This window comes from Protopterus annectens, chromosome 11.part0 (assembly GCF_019279795.1).
Source record: "Protopterus annectens isolate FY-2018-M chromosome 11.part0, PAN1.0, whole genome shotgun sequence".
NCBI lineage: Eukaryota > Metazoa > Chordata > Ceratodontiformes > Protopteridae > Protopterus > Protopterus annectens.
This window is the reverse complement of record NC_056745.1, coordinates 459,687,343-459,715,086: the sequence shown is the minus strand read 5'-3', so window position 1 is coordinate 459,715,086 and position 27,744 is coordinate 459,687,343.

The following is a 27,744-nucleotide window of genomic DNA, read 5'->3' as shown; positions in this document are numbered from 1 at the left end:
TGCTATTTCCTGTGTTTTCTTTTTTTTTTTTTTTTTTTTTTTGTTTAAATCCCAGTGCGCGGCTTGCCCACCTGTTTAGGTAATGTAAACACTGCTAGGCAGCCTCAGACACCCCCCCTCCTTGGCTGTGCTTAGCTAAGGGCAAACATGGGCCACAGAGCTCCAATAAGCTTACAGCATGCATGATACTCCCCCTTATGAGGTCATTTACCTCTTATACTTACACCATGGTGTTGCTGCACCTACACGGTTGGGTGCAAGCTAGCACTGAAAGGAATTCTGTGATTCAGTATCCATCCCCTCATTTGCATAAAACAGAATGCCAATTCATAGTTACCACACACACTGAGCCTTCCCCCTTAGCAACCATTATTCCCTGGTATTGTTGTTTTATGTATGCCATTGACTATCATAGCAAAATGCTGATTTGGGTTTAAAAGCTTATTTCCAACTTTTTTTCTTATTTTTGGGCCGATCCCATTCGGGCACTGTTGCCCTACGCTTAAACGGACTAAATCGGCCAAAAAAATAAATAAAAGTTATTTTTTATAATTTTACAACTATTTCCCATGCCAGTGGCCATATATTTGGCCATTGGCATGCCTACTACATTGAATACATGCTTTCTTTGGAGCTGTCATGCCTCCGTTTTGTAATTTACAGAAATGTATTAGGTTAGTAACCAAATACATTTCTGCAGGTTACACTATTCCTGCACAGACGCCTGCCTGCTTCCTGGATCACTAATTCACCTCATTTGCATGGTTTTCACCAGCAAATGGGGTAATTAGCATATAGCTGTGGTGTCCGTGCAGGAATAGTATAGGAGCGCTTGTGCACGTCCCGGGAGCTCATTCCTGGATCGCTCGTCGGCCATATTGCCTGTAGCAGCTCTTGCACTATTCCTGCACTCTGTGCAGAGCTTGTTAAATTCTGGGGATTAACAACACGTGCACTAAGAGGAATATAAAATAGGGCCAATTTTATTATTCTTTAAAATTCATAGCCTAATGAAATACTACTGTGTTCAGCTGTTATGCATAAGCCAGAGAAATCTGTCTGCTTAGGTCATAAGGTTATCACCCACGATCACACTGAGCCTTTCTTCAAATGCCTCACCTAGACATCAAAAACCTTCCTCAACACACACCTAAAATCAAAATCTGGCTTACTACATATGGCTATATGTTTTTTCCTCAAATGTGCAAACACTTGTGTTAAACATCTTTTAAATATCCTTGTGGCTGTAGTAAAATGGGCAAGTGGAAACATGTACTTAGAATCTTAAATATTTCTCTTCAGAAGGTCTTATACTTAATACTACCAAACTTCTGCTCTAGGAAAGGTAATCAAGTCTTTAAAGTTATCATCCAGAATTTCATTGCAACAAAAAATGGTAAAATAAATCAGGATCAATGCTGTGCTATAGCAGAGTATCAATATATACTAACAAATGGAGTCTGCAAACACAGTAAAAAAGATATTTAATAATCTCACAGCTTTTGGATAAAAACAGTCCTCCTTCATTGCTAAAACACTGAAATCTGAAAGCTTTGCGATTGTTACTAAATATCTTTTTACTGCGTTTGCAGAGTCCATTTGTCTGTTGGTTTTGAAACAAAAATAAGGTCACATGTTTGAGTGTCAAGCTTACAGCTTACTGGTCTTCAAGAAGCTTGACTGCTATAACCCCATGATTATATTTTAAAAGTGTGATATATATTTCAGGAATATTTTTAAAAAATGAATGACCGGTTTATTCTGATGCTAAGGGGAAGCTCATACCACATTTCTGGATGGCACTGAGTAAATATTTTATCACTTTTGTACTACAGACATTTGCTTTTAGTACTAAGTTCCCCCCATCTGGAACAGCCCCAACGCTGTACTTCTGGCAAATTTTCAAACATAACTAAACCTGGTATTGCCTTACAGAGGCGGAAGTGGTCACTTCCAAACAACTTGTATGAAACAAAATACAATGACAGCTTCTTGCACTTTTTTGAATTGTTCACATTTACCAGGCATGTGAATTTTCTAGTAATGAATCATACCATTTCAAGTTATTAGGTGACTTGTTCAACTAAAAACTGTAGCATGATTTGTTTAGTGACTAGGCATGTTCTTTAGAATTACATGGGCAAGACAATATGCTTTCCTGACACTGGTAGATATCCATTAGTCAAAATTAAAACTAGTCTATCAATATCCCTATAACTCTAATGATCTTTTTTTGTAAATTTATTTTGTAATCAGTTTATGTTCTTTTTGCCACATTTCAAGTGATAGAATTACAAACATTAAAAGTGATGTCATTATTTCTGAGACAACTTTAAGTCAGTAAAGAATGCTGTTCAGTCTGCAATCAGCAGGATATCTGGTTATCCAAGCCTCAATTTCTCACTTCTATACCTGACAAGCACAGTAAAAAAAAAAAGTATCCCCCAGTAGAGACATCTCAGTGGACGTATAACTTTTTTTGTACAAGTGCTCATGTGTTCTGCTTAGGCGATCCAGTGTATTTCCTTTTTTTCATCCATTGTAGGTCTGTTGAATGAAATACAATTTCAATTTGGTGATTAGCTGTATGAAATTGGTGATGAAGTAGAACGATTCAGAAATTCAACTGAATATTTTTACAGAAGAACATATCTCTATGTAGTGATATGTTTCAAAGGAGTGATTCAAAACCTAAACCAACCTCCTTAAGGGATGGGTATGAAGGGGAAACCACAAGATCCAGACTGAGTTCACTAGGAGTTTGTTTCATGTTATGTTGGAACAGTCTCTGAAAGAAAGAAGAGGGGGAGGAAGCTTATTTTCCATACAACAGTCCTTCACAGATTGTCATCGTCTGCAAAATGGTACTCACAAAGCTCTGAAATTTCTTGAGAATACCTCTGAGCTGTTCAGAATTTTGCAGAACATCCTGAATTTGCTCGTATTTTTGCCCTACTCTGTTAAATCACTAAGGATTATAGTCAGTAAATAGTGCCAGACATCATAGTTTCATACTTATTGTTCATAAAATGCATGCAGATTCAAAACATGTATTATTAACATTTTTAAATTAATCAGAGTAACATTTAAAAAAAATCCCTGATTTGGGGCTGACCCCCCTGACCCCCCCTCCATTAGCTTTGCTTCTGTCCAGAAATCTTGAACAAAAAAGTTGAGTTATGTTGCACATCAATGTAGAACATACTCATAGCTGCTTTCCAGCAATCATAGTTTTTTTTTTTTATTCTCCAAATCAACAATGTCTGGACAAGCACCAGTCTTTGGGCAGCTAGACAGATTTTTTTTTTTTAAGACCCATCATAAATGTTAACACTTGAAAGTCACAACCATAGCGATGTGAATACATTTCAAGATATGGACACCTATTTTACTAGGTCAGGCACTTAGGTTTTCCATTGCATCATTCACCTCACTGTCTGGCAAAAGACTGAGTAAGCAACAGTTTTTGATAACTTAGCAAAAGGAAGAGGAAGCCAGATATAGTTTTCTTTTGGTGTTTCCATTTTATCATCAAGCACTGTCTGGTTTCCTATAAAAAGGAACGGGAGACAACATAATTTATTTTACTGGTGGCTGGAGTGCAGCTACATAGTGGGCAGAAACAGCCTTAACATACTGCCAGCACTTCCATTAACAATGTTTGAGTATTTCTGTGCTGGCATGCTAAATGGGTAGAAAAATATTAAAGGTAAAAAACAGGCTTTAAAATAAATAAGAAAAGAAACTTTTTTTTTCATTTTTCAATTAAAAGCTTTTTGCAGCATGCTTAATTATGGTAAAGAATGCTGCAAACCCAAGGATGAAATTACAATGCAGTGGGCTATTGCTGGGTGTGTGGTACATCTTTGATGTACTGTAGGAGTAGAAACCTGAAGGCATTCCATCCAAGTATTGCATGTGCAGAACTAAACATTACAGTACATCTGGAGCTGTAGGCATGAAAAAGTTGACTATTTATAAATATAAATATGGTCTAACTATGGGAGTCCTGTATGGCCTACTTGCCTTTTAGGGTGCTGAGATCAAAGTTTGTGTGTGTTGACAGTTCTGTTAAGACAGGTCTTTGGATACATAAAACAATGGAGGACTGGCTTTAGATTCACTATCCTCACCACTTCACAGCACCTCCTTTTCAGAGCAGATAGAGCCACCGTGGACAAAAAAAACCCCTCTTACATGTAATTAAAAATTCCCCCACGTGATGTATTCACAGGGAAGAGTCAGAAGACTGTGAAGACATTTCATCAAGATCTGAACCTTGATCTACAGAAGGAATCAATCTGCCTCCCTCAAAAAGTTACCTTTTACTTTTCATCTTCCCCTGCCAGTAATAGCATGGATTAAAATGTCACCAGTTTTGAACTTGCCTAGATCCTGTGCCATTGACAGAGAGGCTGCTGACACTTTGCTGTTTATTGAACGTCATTAAATTGTTCTCTTGAAAATACCATAAAATCAAATGATTGGAAAAAGAAATGGTACTAAGGAGTAAAAACCTAAGGCTACTGAAAAAGCTAGGCCAATTACTTTTTCCAGTAATACAAACCTGCATATACATATATAAGCCAGCCTCCATTATAAAACCTTCAGGATCTAGTGCAGGCTCACAATAGGCAAGAACTTAGCTGCAAAATAATTTTCAGTGGTCTAATGATGGCATCCACGTTGAGTTCCCTGTTTGTAAAAAGCCAGGACTGACATAGGCGATTCCTTTCAAGGTGTCTTAATACTCAGTTGTTGTGACTCATACAGCACATCCTTAATGGGTTTGAAAAAGCTTCTCTATTCTGAATCCACCACTCACCCAATGCATAATGAGACTTTCCTTTTCTCTTTTTCATTGAACTATTAAGTATTCTTTCTTTTCATCAAGAAGAAACAGTCTTAAAGATCATGTGCAGCTCCCCCCAACCTATTATATGCAATAGGATTCCAAATGCATAGTGTGGTAGTTTTAACATTCCATCCATGGTTTAACTGTCCAGCAGTGTTTTTTTTTTCCTTTTTTTTTCCTCTGAGGGTTCACAACGACAGACTCCACAGACTTTTGGCATGAGTTCCTCCTGACTACATCATCACTCTAGTCGTGTTAATGACAAAAAGTTGGATATGCTTTAGCTACAGTTTTGTTTCTTTTAAGTAAGGTTTTGTTCTACATAAAAGTTCTAGACTTTTGTGTTTTTTTATTAACAGTTTGGAAGTGTAGGTCAAATTTCAAATTGTCATCAGATGTTAATGCCTAAGAAGTTGGTGTTAGGGATCTGTTCAATCAAGCTGTTATTTAATGAAGTGATTTTGACAAGAGTTTGCTTTGGACAAATGTTTTAGGGGTGTAAAGCAGTAATTCATTTACTGGGGTTAAGTAGGGGTTCTGAGTTGTCTAGCCAGGATTCTATGGACAAAGGATTCTTGAAGTTTTTGTAGGTTAGAAGCTATGCAGATGATCGTAAAGTCATCTACATATTATACAAGGGTGGCATGCTTGGAAGCAGTGTGTGGATCTTTTATAAATATGTTATACAAGAGGATTTCAGGTATGGAAACTGGGGCACTCCTACAGTAATGGGCAGAAATGACGAGGATCGTTGCTTACATTTGACTGCTTGGAATCTGTTAGGTAGCTGTTAAACCAGGATGGAGGAGTGGGAGAAACCTGAGGAGAAGAGTTTTAGTAAACGTTTATGGTGAGATATGGTGTTGAATGCTTTGGACAGGTCTAGGAATAAGGATGGCACTACATTTCCAGTATTTCTATTTTTAATAATGGTGTCAGCAAAGAGAAGTAGGTCAGTAGTGGTGCTATGGTTGGGACAAAAAACAAGTTGTGTGGGGGACAGAAGATGGTTTATGGTAAGGTACTGAAGTAACTGGGGATGGATAGACTTTTCTATTATTTTAAATAATGGCGACATGATGGCAATTGGTCTGAAGTTGTAGTCAGTAGAAGGTCTACTTTTGTGAAGAGGCTGTAAGTATGTCTTCTTACAAATGAAAGGGACATGAAATTCTTAAATGTATCTGTTGAGTAGTATAGATATTGTATATGACAGAGCCAAAGTTGCAATTTTTTAGAAATTCAGGAGGAAGATTGTCTGCAGCAGAGCTTGTAATTTTTAGATTTAGGAGATATTTTCTTATAGTGGAAGAAGGGACAGGTCTGAATGAGAGGTGAGCTTCCATTGGGTTTTGTTAGTAGGGGGGGTCGGTTTGATGGTGGGTCTTTGATAAGTGAGGCTACAGCCTGAGGGAAGTATGAAAGTTATTAGTGCTTGATGAAGTAGTTACTTTTGGGAAGACAGTGGGTTGTTAGCTTTGGCCTGGATTTAGTAGATTTGGGTCTATATTAGAACATCGAAGTTTCAAAACTTTGAATGTTCTAATATCGACCCAAATTCAGCTAAAGCTAAAAATATCGAAGCAACAGAAAACCAAATTCTTTCCTAGGGAAAGAATTTGGTTGTTCTTTTCTGTTGCTTTGGTATTTTCAGTGTTGTGGTGGAAAGTTACAGGTTGGGTTCAGGTAAGTGTGCGACTGAGTGTGGGTTAGGTTAGTTAGGGTTAACGTGTGGGTTAGGTATGTGTGCGATTGTGTGGACATAAGGGTTAGGGTGGGTTAGGTGAGTTAGGGTTAGGGCGCGGGTTAGGTATGTGTGCGATTATGTGGACGTGAGGGTTAGGGCAGGTTAGGTGAGTTAGGGCGTGGGTGAGGTGAGTTTGCAATAGTGACGGACCTTAGGGTTAGGATTTGGGTTAAGGTAAGTGGATAGTTAGTGGTGTGTGTATAGTTTAGTGTAGGGTTAGGTGTAACATTTTAGGTGTATTTGTGTGGATTGCTGTTTGTTTGGTGTGCTTGTGTTGTATGTGTTTTGGAACAGCAAATTTTTTCCCTAGGAAAAAAATTGCTGTTCTGTATGTTCGATGTTTTCAGCTTTCGCTGAATAGGAGTCGATATTAGAACATTCGAAGTTTTGAAACTTCTATGTTCTAATATAGACCCGTAGATTTTGGGAAGATGACTAGAATTTAAGATTATTTTTCTGTGCCTGCTCTAAGTTAAAGTAGTAGATTTTTTTTGTCATAGCTTATAGTGTTTGTTTTTATATCTTATCTATCTTATGTAGAGTAGACATTTTCCTGGGATTTGTTGGTATGCCACGCTTTCCAGGCCTTGTTGCTAGACACCATTACCTGCTTATTTTTTTAGATAGAGTTAAACTTAATCCAGCAACATGGTTTTCTCCTGATGGGAGGATGTTCATTTAGTATATTGGTAACATTTTTGTTAGATTTGAGGGTGGCTTTGTCTAAAGGAAGATTTTTAAACATACTGCAAATGATTCCAATTTTGTACTACTTAAGAGACAAAATCATCTACATTGTATGTGTACTGCTTAATGCCTTGTAGTAATAATAAACATTTTACACCAGGTCGCAGTACGCTTACCTGCCAGGCTAGCCAGCAGCCACAACCCCTCTCTCCCACACTGGTTAACTATACCCCTTTCTACCTTTTTATATTTCTCCCTCTATCTTGGTCCATGATATCTGCCTTCTTTCCTTCTACCTGATATCTCTCTTTCTGGGTCCTTACCACCTGAGTGGTGCTTCTCTCCCAGGTCCATCCATCTATCCTCACTCCTCCTTATACACCCTCTCTCTACCCCTTATAAAACCTCTTACCTTCTCCTACTTGCCTTCATCCATATATCCACCCTCCACTCCTCTCTCCCTCAGTTTCCTTCCTCTCACAATTCACTGCAAGCTTACCTTTGACTACCACTTCTACTGATTGTCTTCCTCACATTCTTCTCCTTTGGCTCTACCCGCTCCGTTCGCCCTATGGGCTCACTCCGCTCCCCTACCCTGCCTCCAATTCCCACCCGCCCCCGGTACGTCTACATTTATTCCTCCACAAACCACACCCACTGCCACACTACTCCAATCAGTATCCCACTTCCAAAACCACACCCTCTTTTTCCCGCCAAAACTAACTTCTATTCAACTCCCCATCATTATCTTGCATAACCAACTGCATTCTATTCCCACTCCCAAGCCACACCCCCTCCAATCTATTGCATATCTCCATACACTAACTACTACCTAGATAACATCCAGTTCCTATATACATGCTATCACCTATATACCATACTTCTCTATTTTAATACTACCATTCTATTAACTCTTTCCCATCATGCTCTATAAACACTCCTTCCTCTTCCTTTCACTATTACTACTCCTCACCTTATCTTCTTTCTACCATCTTTCTCAGCCCAGAATTTCCATCCACTTCCAACCCTTTCACATAACTAATCCTCACAACTCACCTTTCTCACACTCATACTCCCTTATTTCCCCCAATTTATACCCCTCAGAAACCTCCTTCCTTTTCGACACAAAGTTATCTCCTGCCATACTAACCCTATCTCTATAACTACTAGCAAAGCCCTTCATTTCACAAAAGAACCCAATCTCATCTCCTTGCTAGTTACTCACCTAAACAATTCCATACTACATCTGATTAGCACTCTCACATCTGGAGACATCCATCCAAATCCAGGCCCCACCACTATAACCGCTATAAATAAACCCCTGTTATTCACTTCCTTTAACTCCCAAAGTGTAGTAAACAAAGTCCCAAACCTTCATGCTTGGCTCACACACAATAAACCTGACATCTTGACTATTTCTGAAACCTGGCTAAAACCACACATTAAAGACTCTGAAATTGTTCCTCTAAACTACTCCATCATAAGAAAAGACAGACCTCATAAAAAAAGCGGAGGAGTAGCCCTTCTATTTACTTCCTCCCTAGTAGTTACTCCCTACAACAAACCTATTCCACACTTTAACAACGCCGAACTTCTCCTCACCCTACTACAAATCAACAAGCATAAACACATATGTATAGCTTCCCTTTATATCCCCCCAGGTGATAATATCTCCACACTTGAACTTATCCTTTCCTGGCTATCCAGTAACATTAGTAATGAAACCATAATCCTAGGAGATGTAAATATTAACTGGGCCCTTATCCAGACTCCTACAAATCCCATTAACATCAACCTCTACAATTTCTCACAACTGATCACTTCAGTAACTCACTCTGCCAAAAACTCCTCCAATGGGAGTATATTGGATTGGATTCTAGTCTCCCATCCTCACTATTTCACCAACAGTGGCACTCTTCCCGACCCACTTGGTGACCACATACCCACCGGCTTCCCACTATCCTCCAACGAACCCACAACTACATTACTATCCGTGACCAAAAAAACTTCAACCCAATAACCTTTTCAAACTCATTACAAGCAATTAACTGGAATTGCTTAAAAACACTACCCCTAGACAATGCTGTCTCACACTTTAACTCAACATTTTTAAAATTACTAGACTCCCAAGCTCCCTTACGGACAAAGAGAATAAAAACTAAATCAGCCCCATCGCTCTCCAAAAGTACTCTTGCTACCATGAGACAGAGAGACAAAGTCTGGGCACGCTACCAAAAACATAAGACAGCACCACTCCTTAACGAATATAAAATGCTCCGAAATAAAGTAAAAAAACTCATTACTTCTGATCGTCAAAACTACTTCTCTACACTCCAAAACCATAATAAAAACAACCCTCAAAAGTTCTGGAAAGGGATCTCTACTCTCCTCCACCCTAGCAAACCATACTCCTTCTCCAGACCCAAATGCTCCAGTACTTGATTTAGCCACCCAATTTAATTCTTTCTTTATTGACTCTATTTCCAAATTGACCTCCTCATTCTCCAACACCTCCCTGCTATCCAATACTCCCTCACCCACCCCCACTCTCTCTACTTCTACACCCTACTCCCCACCCTCTAACTCCTCTACCCCCTCTTCTACACAAACTCTATCCTCATCTACACCACCCCATAACTTCCCCCTTCCTGACTGCACCCTCTTCTCATTAAATCCCATACCTACATCCACTATAAAGAAACTATTTCAGAAATTGAAACCATGTACCAATGCTCCTGACAATATCCCTTCTTACTTTCTCAGTATAGCAGCTGAAACTCTTGCCTACCCTATTAGCATCTTAATTAACCGCTCCCTACAAGAATGTACAGTTCCCCAAATCTGGAAACAAGCCTTTATTATACCGCTACACAAAGGTGGCAACAATAATAACATTACTAATTTCCGTCCCATAGCCATCCTGTCCCCCATTTCAAAACTCATAGAAAAATGTGTCCATCTTCAACTCCTTCCTCACCTCCTAGACAACCATCTTATAACTCCCACACAGCACGGTTTCAGACCTAACCACAGCACTATGACTGCCCTCCTCTCCTTCCTTGAAATTGTAAATAAAGCCCGTGACTCTGGACAAATTGTTTCCACCTTACTTCTTGACCTCTCCAAAGCCTTTGATACTATCTCACACAGCCTGCTCTTAACTAAACTCTCCAAACTTTACCTATCTTCCACCTCTTTGAACTGGTTCTCTAGTTATCTATCTAACAGAAACCAAGCTGTAAAATGGAAAAAAGCCACCTCCTATTTCCTTAGTACCCCTACAGGAGTTCCACAAGGCTCCATACTTGGTCCTCTTCTCTTCAATATTTTTATTAACGACTTCCACAAATCAATCCCATACTCTAGCATCATCCAATATGCAGATGATTCAACTATCATCTGTTCTGCCTCTTCTATCACTACGCTACAAAAACTTACTCAAGATGCCTTCTCTTCCACAGAGCAATGGATGCTAAGTAATCATCTAGCCCTCAATGCTACCAAGACCAAACTAATGTTATTTACTCCTTCTAGAGTCACTCCTCCCAACCTGAATACATTCTTAATTACTAGTCAAAACAACTCACCTCTTGAAATAGTGTCAGAGACCAAACTACTTGGGGTCCAAATCGACAACCAACTCAAATTTAATTCTCACCTGCAAATAAACATCAAAAAAACGCATCAAAAACTTGGCATGCTTTATAGACAGAATGCCTACCTCACATCTGCCACTAAAATCACTCTCTCTACTTCCTTCCTTATCCCCTCCCTTCTCTATGGTGCCCCACTACTAACTAATCTTCAGTCCTTGTTAAAAAAACAGCTTACCTCCTGCTATAACAAAATTGCAAAATTCGCCACCAGCCATAACTCCTCCACTCACCACTGTTTATCCCTCCATAAACTAAAATGGCTAGAACTTCCCAACCAACTAACTTACACTCAACTAACTCTAGCCCATACGCTTATTCTAAACCCCTCCCTCTGTCCCTCCCTTTCCTCTGCCTTTAAAATGCACCTACCTAACAGAGTTCTAAGGTCAAATAATCAAAATCTACTAGAAGTGCACAAACCTACTCATCCCCCAGGCAAAAGCCTTCTGTCCTTCAGCCTCGCTCGCCTCTGGAACTCCCTACCCCCACTCATCTGCACCACCTCCAACCACTCTACCTTCAAAAAGTCTCTTTTCTTACATCTAGCATCACAGTGGGAATGCTCATGCTCCCACCCTACATAACTAACTCTACTCATAGTCCTCCAATATCTCATCCTACTTTATGTAGCTACTATGTTTGTTCTCTAATCTGTACTAATGCTTAACATTTGTTCTATTACTAGTATTTTTCTTCTCAATGTATTAACTGTTATGACTGCTACTGTATATTTGTTAAGTTTTCACTTGTATCCTGTCTACATTGTATTAATAACTCTCTGTACCTACATTTTCTCTGTCAAATGTTGAATGTACATTTTGTTTTTGGAGCTTTTCTCCCCAGGACTCCATTGAAAACGGGTTCTTTATGGCCCAATGGACTATCCTGGTAAACCAACTGCAATAAATAAATAAATAAATAAAACTGGATAATTTGCACACGTTCTTGTATGTGTGATGTATTACTGAACTGCATACAAACCTGTTAAAACTGGGCAGGTGGTCACTGAGGTTGTCAGATAGTGTGGCATAGTTATAGATACTACAAGGCTTAGTTGACAAAATCCAGTCTAGAGTAGAGGCCTTACAGGAGGACATGTTCTACCTTGTTGGTGTATTGATGAGCTGAGAGAAACCACAAAGGTCAATACTGGTAGTGGGGTTATCAGATACAATTTGGGTCCAGTCTATGTTAAGGTCCAAAGGACGATGGTTTCAGTGCTAGTGCTAGATCCTGAGGCAAACCCAAACTCCTCCTAATCCCCGGGAACCCAAGCCATTGAGATTCCCAAATTAACAAAGCACAAAGAAATCATATATAAAAGCACACAAAACTTCCTACTAATAGTTGCATTAAAGACATTTTTTACTTGTTAATATTGTATGAAATACTTAAGGTCAACAAGTGTAAGCAAGTCAACAAGTGTAAGCATTAATTTTGGAAAAACAGTTAGCACTTATTATTATTATGTTGTCCAGAAGTCCAGAAAAATCTCACATTTCCATCAACAATGTCCCACGTTGGTCAAAAGAAAAGGTTGCATGCATTACTACTGCTATATTGGTAAAAGGAAATCTTTACTATAACTAACTGTTTGTGTGTATATATATATTATAATAATATAATATAATATGATAGATACATATATATATATATATAGATAGATATAAGATATTTCTTTATATTTAGTTACAGTTTAATAGATCAGCCATTTACATTTTATAGTTTCGCTCATAACGCCACACAATAATGCAGTTGTGGGGTTATAAGAAAAGAACTCCATTCCACTGATCCTGATCGTTTTAGTTCTTTTTAGGTTATTATTAAAAACACAGGATTTTGCATAGATTGGGCTGGGCACTGGGTGATGTAACACAATGTATGCTGGTATTGTTAAATGGTTTCTTGGGGTATAGTGGTAGATATACAAGACAGCATGTTGTATGCTGTGCTGATGTTATTGCCAGGAGGAATATAAAAGGCTATGATACATATGGTCTTATAAGAATTTAGTTGATTAAAGAAAAAAGAATCTCTGCATTATTGAATGAGGAATGCTTTTTCTGATAAAGGGATATGTTTTCGTATTAAACAGCTAACCCACCTGCTTTTTTTGTTTATGTGGTCTGCTCCAAGGATATAATATCCTGGTGGGAGGATTTCAGTGTTTGACTTTGGGTCTTTAGCTATGTTTCTGTTATATTGAGGCTGTCAAAGATGTACTGAGATATCAAAGCATACAGTTCAGTTACTTTGTTACAGATGCTTCGAAAGTTAATGTTTATAAATTTTATACTTATTTTACATGAGTTGCAGGAGTGAGGTTTTGCATTATAAATAGTTGTATGGGCCATTATGGAAGATGCTGTTGTGGCTGGACCTGAATTGGGGTTAATGTCCCCACATACATACAAACTGGGTAGGGATAGCTGGAATACAGAAATCCACTTGGTTTTAAATTTATCTGTGACAAATTTGGAAGAATGGGATAGTCATCTTTACGCAAGTTTGTCTGAAGAGATGGATGTGAGGTAGGTTGTGGGCTATATGGAATGAAATATGGGAGTAATTGCAATCGAGAGCAATGGACAGAGCATTGGCATAGACTGGTGTTGACAGGTGTGTGACAGTTGGTTGTGTGCACTAGAAAGAGGAGGGAAGTGAATTGTAATGCACTGAATAGCATGCTAATTATTATGTGAGTGTTTTATTTAGTAAAAATGTAAACAAGGAAGTAACAGTGGGCTTTGTTGGATTGGCTGTGGGTTAGGTGAAGTAGGAGAGGTTGTTGAGTAACAATGTAAAAGAAATCCAGATGAAAGAAAGAAGAAAGGTAGGAAGTGGTTAGTGGTTGGGGACTGAGGGGCAAAAGTAGAGACAATAAGCTGTTTTGTTATTGGTGGTAAATTTGGTGGGTGGCATACCTCTCAACCATACTGAATTCCTCAGTATTTACCAGTTTTGTGGGCAAAATAATGGGGTGCCATGAATTTACGAGTGGCCTTTTCAATTCCCAATTTAAAAGTGTAAGTTATGGCTAACATCATCACTCATCACCTGCATATCCCACATCAATGTGCAGGGGCGTGCGTGACATCAGCTTCATGAGGCAGTGCCTGCCTGTCAGACTCTAAGACTGGGGCAGGCGATTTAAAAAAAATAAAAACAAACTAATTCAGACAGTTGTTTACAGCCAGCGGTATGCAAGGGTGTGTGTTGTGTGTCGGGAGATTGAGGTAACTTCTCTGAACTCATGGATCTGTTGTGAACAGAGGCTCACAACACCAGCAATTGTGTGCAAATCAGTGTTCACAATGAAGAAATAATGAACTTTCTGTGTGCCCCTGTTTGGCCCTAGTGGGAGAACTACTTAAGTTGTGAGAAACTTGCATCTAAGAAACTTGATTGCCTTTAGCTATACTCATGAAGTTGTCTGTCCCATCTGGCAGTTCTTTGGTAAGTTCTGCTTTGGTTATAGTGATACTGATGTAATCAGTGGTAGCTGTGGAGTCAGGTAGTAATGAGTGATTTCATTTGGTCAGGAACCCGTGGGTTGGGCATTTTGGTTCAGCTGTTGTGTGGACCCCTCCACCAGTGTTTGTCAGCATAGGTGAGAGAAAAATAATTTACCACATAGACGAAGAGGAGATGCCATACTTGGTGAACATTCACATCCCAGCAGAATGCATCACACTGGCAGACTTTAAGCAGGTCTTTAACGAACCCAGTTATAAGTTCTTCAAGTCCACAGACTGGGACTTTGGGTGAGACAATGCAAAAACCTCAATATTGTTTATGTGTTTGTTTGACTATAGTGGGACATCTTAAATACCCAGTGTTGTAGTTCTCTAGTTTATCTTTTATCTCATTTTCTTGGTAAAGTGTGTTTGTGTACGAACCATTCATGCATTTACACCAGTTGTAACAAAGCACTGCACTGTTAGTAGTTCCGGACAACCCAAATAACATGGAAGTTGGAGAACTAAGCGGTTTACTATCACATGTTTGTTCAGCTTTTAGACGAATGAACTATGTGCGAAAACCACTTGGCGGAACCAGTAGGGCGATCACCACAATGCCGAAGCTAACATGAGCGAATAATCTCTGTTGTCAGCTGAAACATTGCGGTGCAGATCGCACTATAGTAGGGATGGGGAAATGTACCCTTACCCTCACTGTAGTGCGATTTCGGAGTTTGCATATACAAGTAGGGGGAATGTGGGGGGGTGCAGGGGGGCTTGCCCCCCTGCAAAAACCTGTTGTAGTATTTTGTGTGGGTAGGAGCATTTCAGTGTAGTCGACATTTTCGACATTCGACTGCACTGAAATGTTCAGTTCGACATTAACACTGTTCAGTGTTCAGATTTCCAAACAATTTGGTTCGGACATCTGTACATTCGAACAATGTTATGTCGAACATGTGATAGCAAACCGAACTAAGCACCTCAAAGAAACCAAAAACAGTATAATCCAGCAATGAGGTGACAAACACGGTCTCAGCTGAATAAACATGAAAATTTAATGTAAAATAACAAAGATAAAATAATGTGAGTGCTTTCGTGTCTATCTAGGATGCTTCATCAGACATAACTAAACTTAGGCAGCAAGCACTCAACATTCCATAATATATAAAACACAGATATAAATAAAAACAGGTGCATATATATGGCATGATCAGCACCGGTGACGTGATAAACATCAAACTTCCAAACCTAGATATAAAACAAAAATTATAAAATTATAAAAAATACATATACAAATAATACTCTACATATACTAAAAATGTGTGGAATTTCCTAGAAACAATACATGACAGCAAAGTTAAACAATAAAACAGCCCTGTATCACTTAATAGAAAGCCTACGAACAATACTAGTGGATATATATATATATATATATATATATATATATATATATATATATATATATATATATATATATATCAAGCCTACATTCACAGAAATGACCACCAACCATTGGAATAAGAATATATATAAAAATTATATCTATAAAATGTTTTACTGCATATATATCTTTGGTTATTTTATATTAAAGTTTCAAGTTTATTCAGCCAAGACCATGTTTGTCACCTCATTGTTGGATTATACTATTTTTGGCTTCTTTGAGGTGCATAGTTCTCTGACTTCTGTGTTATTTGGCTTACCTTGTTTTCTGTGAGTCACAGGAGGATGGCCGAGGAAGCTGAGCTTGAAATGGAGTATAATCTGAATCGTCTAAGCCATGTTAGTAGGGCTGACAGCTTTAAATGTATGCTTCAAGCTGAATGTAATCCTTTACTGACTTTTAATATTAATGAAATGTGCAATGCTAATGATGACATTATCGGAAATGACAATTTGGAGAGTGTTTTTATATTGACATGAGAGCTAGAGGTGAAAATACTGAAGCTGAAAAAGATCCAATGACAGCATAAACATCTCGAGGCCTGCTTGTGTTTCACAGTAGTGCTGAGAGGACTTCACATCCTCAAGATGCCTACCCATGGCATGGTTTTCCCGGACCTACTTGCCAAGTGGCAGAAAGTGAACATAGAAACTAGCTTAGGTTATATGAAACTGCTTATTGAACAATTTAGGAAAAACGAGACTGAACTCGTAACTGAAGTTACGAGTTTACAACAAGTTTGTGCCGTTCTATCTCCAGACAGGTACAATACATTCTTTAATGAATTAAACATGGATATTTCTGTTTTTGAACAGAAGCTGCGTTTACAAAAGAAAAAGAAGTTAGAACAGGCTTATCGGGACTTCCAAAGAAGACATGTATTCTCTTGGCCCAAAGAACCGATCAGGACAGCAGAAGGGACCAACTCATCCCTCCTACCCAATCAGCTTCCTCACAGTTGGGAGACAGGAACGAGCAAGTGAGACCTGATACCACCAGTGAGAATCTACTAGCTACCACAACAGTCACTAGTCATGGGAGGAGAAAAAGCAGAGATAATAAAATAATAGCTGAACAGTCATTTATTTTCAAGGTTTCCACTCCCCATAAGAGCTTTTATCATCCCTGTGGCCTTAGAGCAGAGGGAGGAAAAGGAAGACATCCAAAGACAAAATGGAGCCGAAAACAGAGAGAGCCTGGCAACTCATGAATCAGGACTGATTCTCAACACCTCTAAACATGTTTTAAGTGAGGCCAAAGAATCACTACTATGTAAAGGTCTTTCTTTTATACCTTCCACACATACTGATTTTGCAGATTTCACTTTATAGACATTAAAATGTTTAGTAGAAATGTCACTTTGAAGTTACTGGATGGTAATAATAGGAGTTGCAATGTATTTAAGTTTAAGAAACCAACTGCCTTCTCACCTCCATTACATCTGTTGTTGGAGGCGTTTGAGAAGGCATGTGAAAAAGACGTTTTAACTCTCATGCAGGCAAGTAGAAAGGTCATCATTTTTACAATTTAAGCACGTCTGAGCATAAAGCTTTGTTAGATTTCCAAAATAATTCTAATATAGTTATTAGACCTGCAGATAAGTGTGAGGCAGTGGTTGTCTTGGACAGAGAGAGATATGATAAAATGATTGAAATGTTGAATGATACAGAGACCTATACAAGCCTGACAAATGAGCAGCTGAATAGGATTATTAGGAATGTACACACAGATTTGTATGATTTTTTTTTTGATGAGCAATGTTGTAGACCAAGAGTTATATAAATATTTTCTGGTAGACACACCTTGTGCTCCAACTTTCAGAGGCCTTCCTAAAGTGCATAAAGACTTGATAACCCCCCACCCATTAAAACCAATTGTTTCCAGTAAGGGGTGGCTCACTGAACCCCTATTCATTTATGTCGACACAACTCAGGGTTATTGTGGAGAACACTCATACTGTAATTAAGGATACTGAACATTTCCTTAGTACTTTATCTGATTATGTGTTTTCTGAGCAGTACAGACCATCAATACTATTAGTGATTTCTAACCACCAAGGATATACCCAGTGATACGATTTTGACATATTGTTTGTTGTTAGATCTAATCTTGAATAACAGTGTTTTCTCTTTTGATGATAAGTATTATTTCCAGAAAAAAGGGGTTATCATGGGGACATCTTGAGCCAATTCATATGCTAATATAGTAATATCACATTGGGAGACCAATTTTGTGTTAAATAGGGTATAGTTATCTCAATACATCCCGTACTATAGAAGGTTTGTGGACAATATATTTCTGGTGTGGAGTGGGTCAGAATTAGAACAGCAGCTATTTTCAGAGTACATTAATTTCACCACAGATTTTTCTAAAGGTTGCAGGCAAATGGTCTAGTGGGGGGATAGAATTCCTTGATGTACTCATTTATAAATACAGGGATACAATACAAACTGAATTATATAGGAAGGCATAATTTGCTACATCGTAGTATCATGCTCCCTCCTCATATGTACAAAAATTTAATTCAGAGACAGAGATTAAAAGTATCTGGATTTACAAGCTCAGATGTGAGATGTAGCTCTTAGAGGATTAGAAAACAAACTCTTAGAAAAAGGCTACAAGAAGGAAGAATACATCAGTCTACATGATGACAAATTTGACAGCAGAAATAGAGGGGAGACCATATTTTACAGATAGAAGAGGTCAGGACACTGGGAATATGAAGAAAGAGACAGATTGCTTTAATAAATGTAGGATCACAATACCTTTCTCCACTAATAATAAAGCAGTTTAAGATATTATATCAAAGAAATGGGAGATATTGATGACTGATGAAAAAATAACTAGTCTAGTAGGTGACCGACCTAGCTATGCCTTCAGGAACAATAAGTCACTTAAGAGACTACTTTGCTATGAGAAAGCGAAAAATAAGAGTCCAGTAAGTGAGGAGAGGGACTTTTGGTTGCAGAAGTTGCAGCCATTGTATCTAAATGGCTAACAGCAGTAGTTTTACATATCATACTACTGAAAAAGTTTATGAGTTTAAGCACTATGCAGATTGTAAGACCAGAGATTTGATTTATTTAGCACACTGTACAAAGTGTCCAGCTATGTTGGAAAAATGAATCGGACATTAAGGGAATGTGCAAGAGAGCATCCTTATGCTATTAATAAACAGGATGAAAACAACGCATTAGCTAGACATGTCTTGAGTAATGGTCTGTCTCAAAGATTTATGTTTTTGGTTCTAGAACTAGTTGACAAGAGTGTTAGTTTAGGCACTTTTAAGAATTTTACTGAGAAGCTGGAAATTAAATGGATAATCAGACTACAAGCTGAGAAGGCATATGGCTTGAACGATAGTGTCTTTAAAACCTTTTCTAAAAGATAGACCTTTGGCACATTAATTATTATGTCCTAAGTCAGTGACTTGTCATAATACAGTAAAATTCCATCAAAACTATGTATCTGTGACCTGATATATATGTATTAAAACATTTTCTATATATAATTTTTATATACATTCTTATTCCGATAGTTGATGAATATAAGTTTTATATATATCAGCTATGCATTAGTATTGTTCATAGGCTTTCTATTGAGTGATACAGAGCTGTTTTATTGTTTAACTTTGCTGCCATCTGTTGTTTCTAGGAAATTCCACACATTTAGTATATGTAGAGTATTGTTTGTATTTGTATTTTTTATAGTTTTATAATTTTTGTTTTATGTCTAGATTTGGAAGTCTGATATTTAGTAAGTCACTACTGATGATCATGCCATATGCATACATACATACATACATATATATATATATATATATATATATATATATATATATATATATATATATATATACACGCTTTTTTATTGATATCTGTGTTTTATATATTATGGAATGTTGAGTGCTTGCTGCCCAAGTTTAATTCTTGATTATTCCATTGATATGATTGGCTAGTTTGATAATGACCAGTTCCTTGGATGCATTTTAATGAATGTGATGAAGCTATTTGTTATGTCTGATGAAGCATCCTAGATAGACGCAAAAGCGCTCACATTATTTTATCTGTTATTTTATATTAAAATTTTCAAGTTTATTCAGCTGAGACCATGTTTGTCACCTCATTGCTGGATTATACTAGTTCTGGACAAAGACAAAAATAATGAGGGAGGGGTTGCCAGCAATTGGGGACAAATTTTAAATATTGCTCTTACAACTTAGAAAGCTGATAGAACAATTTTTGTATTAGCATGCATTTTCTAAAGGATATGAAGTCTGAAACTGAAATGTCGGTCATACAATTACTTTAGTCCTCAATGATTTGCCAGAAAACCACTAATTTTATGAGAATCAGACCAAAAATGTGGACATTTTTCATAAATCTGGACAGTTGAGAGATATACATTAATCATACCTTTGCAGACTACAAGGGTACTTTTAAGATGTTGCTCACTGACGATTTTTTTGATGTGGGTGGAATATAGTAATAAAAGCTGTAGTCTGTGTATGTATGAATGCAGTTGAGGAGGAAAAAGCCTATTTTTCTTGGTATAATCTGTATTTAACATTTTGGAAATTTAAAATGTTTCTCATGTTTGCATACTGCATTTGAAATGGATAAAAGGCAGAAAGAATTTATATATACAGTGACCACAAAAAAAAAAAAATCCTAATAGATAAAACTGATGCTTGCTTAGTAATCATAGAAGCTACTTGCTTAAGAAGTTGCGGAGTGCAATAATGGTACATTTTTATTTTCGGATGTAGTAAAAGTTGTAGAATATAAGCACTTGCTACAGATTGTTAAAACCTTGTACATGTGGTTTATGAGCACAGATCACTGCTGTTTTTTTATCTGCAAGCATTTATAGACTCTAGGAAACCAGGCTTGGAAGGAATGTGAATATTTCTTTAAAAGCTTTTTTTCGGGATTTAATCTCTGCACATGTAATGTCCCGTTGCTGAATAGGAAAGCACTGTTTGCAGAATAGCAGAGCAATAGTGCTGAAAGTATTACAACATGGCTACAGCTGATGTCTAGGCTATTTGCATTCGAAGGCCAGACAAGTGAGAAATGATACAGTAGTAGAGTGCCTGAGTCTGTGTACCATGCTTGTGTTGACACAGTCTTGGAATATATACTGCAACATAAAACATCACCATTGTGCAGAAGTGGAAACACATAAAGGAAATGATAGGGTGATGACTGTTGTGCTGCATATGAGTTGGAGGAGAACTATATTACCTATATCACAAATATGCACGGGAGCAGGCCTTGTTAAGTGACACATAGGAGGACTTCAGTTTGTTAAAAGATAAGCCAGTCTATATTTTGATATCAATGATTAAACATTCTGGTTTATCAGAGTAGAAATATAACTAATTGATGGCATAACAGTAACTTTTGATTATTCACAAATACATCAATTATAAGTATATGTTTTAATCAAGGTTTACTATTTACATATGAGGGGTTTGCAATTTACTATGCTGATATATTACATTGTGGATACGATTTACCCGTACTGTGTTTACTGCTTATGTCCTCTTTGCAGTAATTTGTCTTTCATTATACATGTCGACAAAAACTCAGTAACATATTTATGTTATTTATCCTTTATTGACCAAGTTAGTCCCACTAGGCTAGTAGCCTCTTTTCAGGAGATACCTGAGTTAGCTTTTATACTGCCAGGGGAAATTTGGCCAGGGCATTAGGGAACTTACCCTACTCTTCATCATACCTCTCAACCTCCTAACACAAGAAATCTGCAGAAAGCATTAAATAATGGGAAGCAAAAACCCCACAATAGGGATAGATTTTTAACATTATTCTTAGAAACTTAGAATGTTGTTAGAACAACAGGTTTTGTGTTAGCTTGTTTTTTTTCTGAAGGATATTTGTAGTTTTATACTTTGTCTGTCCTTCAATTTGTGTTTGAATGTTGGTATCTCACAATTCCACTGGAGTGGGCAAAGTTAAACAATTACATATGCAATTATTTTATTAATCAGTGTCCAGACTTTTGTCCAGTTGTACCTACTTTTCATGGGCCTTTGTCCAGCTTTTTGATGTTTCCAGGTTGAGGTATGATGGATGGAGATTAGATAAGGATATGTGCAGATGATGTGGGGGGGAAGAGGTAGGAATTGGAGGTGGGATAGGGAAGCGGAGTAAGCCAGAGCATAGCAAGGATGGACAGAGAGGGCTCAATCAGGTAAGTCAATGGAATGCAGTTATTCCTGCACAGATAGTTATCCATCAAAAACAATCAATGAGGTAGAATGTTTGTGGATACATAGGAAAGGTATTTTAACTAAAACAATGAAAGCAACAGAGAACAGAACCACAAATTAAGCATAAAAACAATTTAATCAACACTTTCGTCAATTAGACTTCTTCGGAAATACAAAACTGTTAAAAAACACATATATATACATATATATATATATATATATATATATATATAATATGCAAACATACATACATGCTCACTGAGTCTTTAATTGCATGAATTAAGTCATTATACTTTTAAAGTAAAATGTACTAGTGTAAAATTCAATTAAAAAATAAAATACATACACTTGCTTTTATAAAACTATTTTTCTCTCTGTCAAAAAACATTTTATATTGACTGTATCATTTAGGCCAGGTGGACTGTCAGCACCTAACCTTAACTGCCATACAGTCTCTCTCCTTTCCACTCTATGTTTGGTATTACCATCTCTTAAATCTTTATCAATGTGTTCTAGAATGGAAAAAATACAATTTCTTGTACAAAGAACAAAGAGCACAATGTCTATATAAGGCATTATTTTCATCCTTACATTTAAGAGCATAACAATGTTCTTTTATACGCTTGTTCAATTGTCTAGTGGTCATGTCTATATAAAAGGCTGAACATCTAGAACACAAAGCAATGTATATCACATTTGAAGTACTACAGTTAAATTTCCCAGGTACAGTAATAGTTTGGTTAAGGTGTGGTAAACAAACATAAGGTCCCTCATGAATATATCTACACGCATTACAACTAAAACACATGTACATATCCTATGATCTGTCAGACACAAAGGAAGAGACATTTTAGTGTCATCCTTCTCCAATAAACTCTTAATAGTGTTAGCTTTCTTGTATACAAAGTTAGGAGCATTCCCCAAAACTCCTTGCAAGTCATTGTTTCCAGCGATGCTTTTCCAATTGTTGTGAACCACAGTTTTGATCATATCACTATCCACAGACATATCCATAACACATCTAGGAATACTAAAAATCTCTGCAGCACACTGGGGAGCCTATCTCTAAAAATCTGTTAACTAAAATGGGTGGAAAATCTATTATCCTTCTATCATGGATCTCACAGGCAATGTTATGTAAAAAAAAAAAAAAAAAGACATAGGATACCCTCTGTGTAAAAATAACTCTGTGATGAACTCTATTTCTCAAAGGAAGAGTACCATCATCCCTAGTCATTCGTGAGGCTCTGATATACTTCCTATTATGGATGTTGTTTCATAAACCTCAGAAGGTTGCTGTGGTAGTGTAAATAGTTAACATATGTGTTTTCCTATGTATACTGCTAGAAAACTTTTTGTCAGAGGTGCTCCAACTCAGCCCCGCATCCAAATAATTAACTCGCTGTCCATAGTCACTCAAAGTAAAATTCAGAAAATCGTTACTTGCATTTAACTGGTCTAGGAAAGTACTATATAGTTCAACTGGTCCCTTAATAATAAAAACAAATCATCAATGAATCTACAATAAAATAAAACTTCAGTGGCAAGATTAATAGTGGGCAATATATCTCTCTCCCACCAACCCATAACAAGACCAGCAAAAGCTGGAGCTACAGTAGCACCCACTGCTACCCCTCATAGCTGCTTATAATACTGTTAAACATAAAACAATTGTTCTCGAACAAAAGTTCTATCAGAAAAATACAAATATCAATACTAAAATCTGACCAAATAGTATAGTTACGTAAAAAACTAGATACAAATTCCAGTCCTTCCACCTGTGATACAGAGGTGTATAGAGATACTACATCCACTGTTAACATAAAAAAAATATTGTCTTCACCAATTTTACAACCATTTTCACTTGAACTAACAACCTGACTTGATTTAAAAAGGACCATGAATCCTGGATGTAAGAAGGTAACTTTTGAACCAAAGGGTTTAAACTTGTCTAAATACAAGGAAATGCTTTTGGTGACACTACCAGATGAGGAAACAATTGGCCGAAAAGGGGGGTTTTTGTGAATTTTATATATACCAAAAAGTATACCTACTCTGGGATTACCAACTGTAAGAAATTTAAACTTCAGCTGTTAAATAACCATTCATGAAGTGGTCATATAAAGCATACTTTAAAAACCTACAACTCCATTCTTCAAGAAAAATCTTAATGAGTGGATGGGAAATAGGAAATACACCCCGGGGATCACATCTGTGTCTCTGCTCGACAGTGGCACAGGAAAATAACTTTCTTGGGTGGCGTAAGCCAGGGAACCTGGTTGGCTAGTCTTACGTAGGCCCTTGGGCCGATAGCCTAATACCTACCTATGAATCTATTCAATGGTATCATACTTGACTTCACAGTATTCGTTATCATTATTTAAAATGTCTTCCATTGCTTTGTTATAATCCACTGTTTGCATAACTACCAACTGCTCCCCTTGTCTGTCCTCATGAACCTCAAATCATGCCTATTCATGAGCTCCAATAACACTCTCCTATCCTCACTATTTAAATTATAATAAGGATAAACAAGTTTGCTGTTCAACAAAAATCGTACATCTTTGGTAGAAAAAGCTTCAAAAACTTTAAGTGTACTGTGTAATGCAGGATTAAATACAGAGGGCTTTTTAACAACTGAAACAGGCCCTAAATCAACATCTTTCAAAATGTATGACAAATTCAATTTTCTAATATACAATTTCAGCTCTAGCAAAGTGTTAGCTAAATTAGCATGTTTACTGGGTATAAAATTAAAACCCAACTCAAACAAACACATTTGAGAATTGGAAAGTTGAGTCAGTTAAATTGCAATTTTTAGTATCTAAACTCACATCACAGCCCAGTACAGTCACTGTCTCTGAAAATGACTCCTGCCTCGACCCTGCTTGGATCCTGAAACATTAGTCGAGCCTTTCCTGTTTTCTTGAACTAGTTCTTTCATTATTACCAGAACTAGTATTAGAACAGTGTTGCAGGCACTGGAGATGCAACAGCCACAACAGACCTCCTCCTTGATGACACATAGCCTCTGATGCTTTAGTTATGCTAATGGTTATTTTTATGGCCAGAATGTAAAGGTGTATTGCTGCTTTTGACTACGGAGCTATAAGTGTTCTTAAAGCGCCCATTGTCATACTTAAAGTGCGGGTGTTTGGAGACTGTTTACTAGAAAAATTGACAAAGAAAGCATGACCACTGTTGTATGCCTTAATGTCTTGGTCAATCTTTTTAAGCTTTGTGTGATTAGATGTTCGTATTTGTCGATAGCTTCTAAAATCAGTTCATAGTCTTTAAAGTTGTGACTCTGACCACTTACCTTCTCCTTGATATTATTGTCCAAAGCCTCTAAATCCATTTTGAGTTGTTCAATTAATTTATTACGCTGGATCAGCAACATTAAAAAGTCCAAACCAGCATTATTGAAAAAAGTGGTTAGTTCTTCAAAAAAATGGATAATCTTGGTTGACTCCATTCGGAGCTTTGAAGAACCTAAGACCCTTAGGAACTATCTTGGACAAAATACAACGATCAAAATACTTATTTTCCACTATGAGTGCTCTATATTTCTGGAGACCCTTTTCCAGTTCAAACAACTGGTCGGTCACAATATCATTTTCAGCAGTCCAACTTTCAATAGAACTACCAGAACTAACTGGTAAAGCAAAAGGGTCAGGTATAAAATTCAAAGCTGCTGAAACATCTTTATATAAAATTTCTTTGTTGGAGCTGTTAAGCCCCACCCCCCACTCCTTTATCCGCATGTGAACCATCTTTGGGCAAGTTGTGAGATAAACCAGAAGCATTCCCCATAAAAGAAGGTTCATTTTAATACAGTTTTTTGGTTAAAGCAGCTAAAGATTTTTGTGTTACTAAGTTCTGAAACAAATGCTGCCATCGTCGAATGTTGACTGTCCATGATTGGATGGAAGGTCAAATCAAAAGGTCGTCCTCTGGAGCACACGCCATAGAAGAGCCAAGCTCAAACAGACCAAAACAGCACTCAGTGTAGTAAATTAAAACCCAAGACTAAAACACTGAAAGCAACAAAGAACAGACCCACGAATTGAGCGTAAAAACAATTTAATCAACACTTTCCTCAATTAGACTTCCTCATAAATACAAAACTGTTAAAAAAAAAATAAATAAAAAATATATATATATATATATATATATATATATATATATATATATATATGTATGCAAACACACATACACGCCCATTGAGTCTTTAATTGCAACAATTAAGTCATTATACATTTAAAGCAAAATGTACTAGTGTAAAACTCAATTAAAAACAAGATAAAATACAAACACCTGCTTTTATAAAACTATTTTTTGGGCTGCCAAAAAACATTTTATATTGACTATCATTTAGGCCAGGTGGACTGTTGGCACCTAACCTTAACTGCAACAGAGTTTCGCTCCTTCCACTCTATTTTTGGTATTACTACCTCTTAACTCTTTATCAATGGGTTCTAGAATGGAAAAAGAAAATTTCTTGTACGAAGAGCAGAATGTGTATATAACGCATTATTTTCATCATTGCATTTAATAGCATAACAATGTTCTTTTATACGCTTGTTCAATTGTCTAGTGATGGGTTGGTGTGAGAGAGAGATATTACCCACTATTAATTTTGCCACTGAAGTTTTGTTTTATTGTAGATTCATTTATGATTTATTTTCTATTATTAAGGGACCAGTTGAACTGTATAGTACTTTCCTAGACCAGCTAAATGTAAGTAGTGATTTTCTGAATTTTACTTCGAGTGACTACGGACACAGAATTAATTATTTGGATGTGGGGCTGAGTTGGAGCACCTCTGACAAAAAGTTTTCTAGCAGTATACATAGGAAAAACACATGTTAACAACTATCTACACTATCACAGCAACCATCCGGGGTTTATGAAACACAATATCCCCAAGGGGCAGTATATCAGAGCCTCATGAATGACTAGTAATGATGGTGCTTTCCTTTGAGAAACAGAGTTCATCACGGAGTTATTTTTACACACAGAGGGTGTCCTATGTTTTTGTTACATAACATTGCCTGTGAGATCCACAATAGAAGGCTAATAGATTTTCCACCCATTTTAATGTATTTTTAGAGAAGGAGGCTACCCAGTGTACTGCATGGGTTTTTAGTATTCCTAGATGTGTTATAGATATGTCTGTGGATAGTGATATGATTAAAACTGTGGTTCACAACTGGAAAATCATCGCTGAAAACAGTGACTTGGAAGTAGTTTTGGGGAATGCTCCTAACTTTGTGTACAAGAAAGCTAACACTATTAAGAGTTTATTGGAGAAGGATGACAGTAAAATGTCGCTTCCTTTGTCTGATAGACCACAGGGTATGCACAAGTGTTTTAGTTGTAATGCCTGTAGATATATTCATGAGGAACCTTACGTTTGTTTACCACACCTTTACTGCACTATTACTGTACCTGGGAGATTTAACTGTAGTACTTCAAATGTGAAACATATTGCTTTGTGTTCTGGATGTTCAGCCTTTTATATAGGCATGACCACTAAACAATTGAACAAGTGTATAAAAGAACATTGTTATGCTATTAAATGTAAAGATAAAAATGCCTTATACTGACATTCTGCTCTTTGTACAAGAAATTATTCTTTTTCCATTCTAGAACACAT